Source organism: Nicotiana tabacum, chromosome 10, assembly GCF_000715075.1.
Source record: "Nicotiana tabacum cultivar K326 chromosome 10, ASM71507v2, whole genome shotgun sequence".
Taxonomy (NCBI): Eukaryota; Viridiplantae; Streptophyta; class Magnoliopsida; order Solanales; family Solanaceae; genus Nicotiana; species Nicotiana tabacum.
In genome coordinates, this window is record NC_134089.1 from 63125549 (window position 1) to 63130566 (window position 5018).

Below are 5018 nucleotides of genomic sequence, written 5' to 3' on the forward strand. Positions count from 1 at the left end.
CAAACTTTATATTCTATTTAACCTCAGTAGGGCCCTAACCTTCCTCATCACTACCCAACCCAGGTTAGGCTTGGCAATTACTGAATACCGCTGTGGTGTACTTATGCCCTTTTTGCGCATGTCTTTCATATGCAGATCCAGGAACTTTGACTCGGTCCTATCACTCTTGAGGCGAGGCGACTGTTCCTGAGACTTCGAGGTATATCTGTCGTGTCCGCAGACCGAGGAATCCCTTTCTACTCTCTCTATTATACTAACCCTTTTGTATTTTCTTTTCCTTGTTAGATACTCTGGAGTTAGACACTGGTAGACATTCCAAGGCTTGTGGTTTCATCAGATTTCGGGTTTTGGGAAATGTTGTTAGTTCGAGAAGTTGTATTGTATATGCCGAGCGGCATTTTTAAATTCTGTTTCATTCAGTTATTTTGGCTTTAAATTATTTCTTTCGCAAGTTTTATTTATTTTTCATATTTGTTAGGCTTACCTAGTCGTAGAGACTAGGTACCATCACGATGGTTCACGAAGGGCGAACCGGGGTCGTGACACCAATCCTGAGCGAGTTATGCGCCATGTGTGTGTGAGGTTATGTGTATTCTGTGCATTACATTTGATGCCTAGAAGTTACCCTGTGTGTTTGCAAAGCAAAATAGTAAGTTTATTCAGTCTTGGAAATGATATAGGCATTTCTTTGTTGAGCCAGATATATGTGTTTTCCTTCCTAATTGTTATGTATCTTAGTTAACCCATTTTGAGCATGTAATTCTGTTTCTTTGGCAACCACATTACAAGCATTACCTATTTGTTTGAATTGACTATCTATTTGAACCTTGTATCTCTCATTAGCACTTAAAAATTGTTATGAACTTTTTAAAAGTTGAAGTGTGGGGTGGTTGGTTGGGCTTTTGAGTAGAACTAATGAAATAAGGAGAAGGGTGCAATGTTTTGAAAAACTAAGAGCCACTTGAATTGAAAAAAGAAAGAAAAAATATAGTTGTATTGTTGTGCAAAATATTCTTTGATAGTGGTAACTCTTGATGCAAATGTGCTTAAATATTTTAGGAGTTGATGTATATTGGTGTGAAGGTGGAGTCATGGCTTGACATAAGTGTGGAATTTTGAATGTTAAAGTGTATGTATTAAAGTGCTTAGGGAGGTGTAGTCACTCTTATATCTAAATGTATCATACCCGTCCAGCAACATACATTACAACCAACGAAAGTCTTACTTGATCCTTGACTGAATGAGCTCGAATAGTGGAGTAGTACATTATGGGAAAGCCTATGGTTCATCGTTTGTGACATACGAATGTTGTTTCTAAGAGTGAGTGAATTCTTTATATTTTGAGTTCCTAATTGTTCTTGAATTTTATGTGTGTGGAACAAATCTCTTTTGTTGTGTGAGCGCACATGATTCATGAAGGAAGGTAATGTCGTTGACGTTTATGTTAGTGTAAGTTGTGAATGATGTGTGGAGCTTGTGAGTCAATTCTTGAGGTGAAGATGTTACACTATTTTTCTTAGTCTATTTTAAATATTCTCGATGTGATCAGTTAGGAAAGTTGCTTAATAAGGCTGTGTCTTTATAAAGTGTAGTTTGATTGCTCCATAATGAGCAATGGTTTAAGTGTGGGGCATTGATGGTAGACTATAATCTTGTATTTTAGTCGCTTATTACACTCTAACTTACTACACTTTAATTGAGTTGGAGCTTTAATTGCTAGTTTTTTGCACTAACTGTGTATTTTATGCCTTGTAGGAGCCATTCCGAGCTATGTAGATGTTATGGAATGAATTCGAGTTACTCTGGAGCTTTGAAGTATAAGAAAAATCCCAAGGAATTAGGCCGGGATTGTGTTCGGGGATCAACAGATGATAGTGCACTTTGTGAATGAAGCGAAGAATCGAGCAGTCATACTGTGCATTGTCCAGTAAAATTCACATAACTTTTCGCTCAAAAATCCATTTGGGATCCACAATTTATTATTGAAAAGATATTTAAAAGGGCTACAGCTTTCATGTTTTACACTTCCCCAAATTCCCAATAGAATACCAACCACGTGCGCGTTCGGGCACTGGTGGCGCATTGGGCGCGCACTGGATGCAGAACAGGGTGAAAAGTGCGCGGGCAAGTGCGCGAGCACACTTCCAGGTGCGCGGCCACGCACGTTGAGTTTCAGAAAAGTGTCCTATGTCACATAGGAGAAGGCGTTTTCATTTGAGACTGACCCTACCTGGTATATATACATAAAAATGGATTTTTTGGGACTTTTGACAGATTTAAGACCTAAGGAGGCTAAGGAGATGTTAAAGAAGCAAGAGCACAAGGAATCCATCATTCAATATCAACTCAAGACAAGGGTTTGGATTGTTTTAGTTTTTTCTTTACTTTAAACATTGTATTGATGAATTATTCCATATCAATGGAGTAGTTCTCTTTAGGGTTTGATGGATTTGGTGTATTGATACTTGTTTGTGGATAATTAACTCTAGTTCTATGTATTGAATTATTTTAATCGTTGCATCTATATTCACTTGTTAATGTAATTGAGAAAGGCATAACTTGGGATATTGTTTGCATTATATTTTGTTGGTTGGATTTATTAATTCTTCGTAGTAATCGAAAGAAGCTAGTTGAATTGGCGATTAAACCTAGTTAGGAGGATAATCAAGAGAAGTTCTCTTAAAGACCAATCCACTACGAATTCTTGCATATCTTCATGTACTTAAAAATTGGCTCATTTTGTAAGGTTGAAACTTAATCGAGAGTGGAGTTTCTACTAAACAACTGAATTAATAACAAAGTGAATTCGAGAGATTCACTTGAACATTAGAAGTGAATTATCGAGAGATAGTGTTACAACCCATATCCACATGTGTTAGTTCATGCCATATATTAGTTAACATAAATCCAAGAAGGAATTATCTTTGAGATGATAAGAAGTCAATCCTATTGGTCTTAAGTGATATAAGAGCGTATAAGGGTGATTAACAAGTATTAGAAGTTAAATGAATCAAGGATGTTGTAACTAGTATTTTCAGGTAATCTAGCGGTGCTTAATACACTAAAGAGTTCATTTATTAAGGTATTTTAATCATATAATATCCGTATCATAAGTCTTGAAGTCAAACGAGTTATGAAACAAAAGTCGACAAAAGTTGTCGCAACTTAGGTTCATAATTTTACTTAAACATTAGGTCAAATGTTTCTAATCTTTTCTCCTAATTTAAAAAGAATTACGGGGTGATCTACCAACCAAATTAAAGATCTGTAAGTCTAGTTTCCAACACATTAAACCGTTCATCGATACTATCTCGGAGTAGAGAGATATTCGCGTTTTCGCGAGCCCGCACCAAGCACCTCTCTATGGGGCCCACTTAGGCGGTTTAAGATATTTGGACCTATATAGGATACTTCCAACCCGTTTTAAGTCATTTATTCTCACTATTTTCAGACCTTAGTACCCTAGGAAAATCCTCTCAAGGTTCTCTCAATATTCAAGACCCAAAGAAAGGGCAAACAACACAAATCAAGTGTCGGGAATTCCGTGGCGCTAGTAAGTCTCTTGTTCTTCTTGTTGTTGCTCATTTTTGTGTCGTTCCAGCTCGTGTGGGAGGTTGTTTTAAAGTGTTTATGTTCTGTAAATACTCACTCATGTTCTTAATATCAATCCTAGGTGATTTCAAGCCTTCTAAAGTGATTCTAGTGCCGAAAAACACTAATTGATCGCTAGTTTCGCTTTTTTGTTGTTGTGGCAGCATTGGAGGGATATTTCATGGAAATTTAAGGTCAAATTGGAGTTGTTCTTTCTGTATAAAGACTAAGGAGTTTTGACAATTGCATAGCTTGAGATTGGGGCAGTATATACAAGGTATGTGAGGCTATCCCTTTTCATCTTTTGCACGACTCCGATTGTACATAATGTAATGAACGAGCTTCCAAGATACTCTACTCTTAGAAGCTAGCAGTACTTACATTGTTTTCCCTCTTATGGAACGATTGATGTTAATGTTGCTTCTCTTATTCTTATGTTATCAATGTTGTTGGTACTTCCTGATTCTTATAAGGTTCATAGTGAAGAGTTAGTCCTAATAACGTGTACAGAGGATACCGACCTTACGTCACTCCGACAGGTTTAGAATGTGATTCCATGAGTCGAGCATGCATTATATATATGTATCTATTTTACTCTACCGAGCCACGCTATAGTTGGCCGGGTACGGCACCTATTGTGCAACCACTGATCAGTTGGGTTTTACCGAGCTCCACGTGGCCGGGTACGATTCTACCGAGCCTTATGATGGCCGGGTACATTTTTTTACCGAGCCTATTATTGTCGGGTACGATATGATGATGATGATGCCCACAGAGGTGAATGTTTTAAAGGTTTATGTATTTATACATATGTATCATGCATTTAATGTCAGTAGCCCTCAGAGGTACTAAGATGTTACAGGTTGTATATTCTCTATCCTTGTTTACATTAGTGATCGTATTTATGGTTCCCTGCTACATACTCAGTACTTTATTCGTACTGACGTCCTTTTATTTGTGGACGCTGCATGTCATGCTGCAGGTCCTGATAGACAGGCAGGTGCAGCTCCCCCACCACAGTAGGTTGTCCAGTTCAGCGGTGATTGGCGAGATCCCTTCTCCGGACTTGCCTTGGTCTTGGTATGCATTTTTGTTATAGACATTATGGGTATGTCGGGGCCCTATTCCGGCTATGTTGCAGCACTTATGTTCCTTTAGAGGCTCATAGACAGGTGTCGACTCATGTATAGTTTGGTATGCCTTGTCGGCTAGTTTTTATTGTATAGTCTTTCATAGTAGCGTGGTAGCTCATACCTTATATGTAGTTTCTTGATTTTCTGGTCATCCCCTGCTATGCATGTTCATGCCGTCATATTTTATTGCTGGTTGTCCATGATCCAGGTCTACCATTTATATTGATCTTGTCAGCCCTAAAAGATAATAATGAAGGTTAGATGAAATGTACGTTGGTACTCGGCAAGTGTGGT

General features: G+C 38.0%; 1 long non-coding RNA gene across 1 annotated transcript; it reads left to right on the forward strand.

Annotated features, from left to right (window-relative positions):
* The first annotated feature begins 3470 nt into the window (after positions 1 to 3470).
* On the forward strand, positions 3471 to 4767 carry LOC142164867 (uncharacterized). Its single transcript, XR_012695943.1, has 3 exons — positions 3471 to 3553; positions 3756 to 3868; positions 4574 to 4767. It is a non-coding gene; the product is annotated as an uncharacterized LOC142164867 (long non-coding RNA).
* Positions 4768 to 5018: the final 251 nt, after the last annotated feature.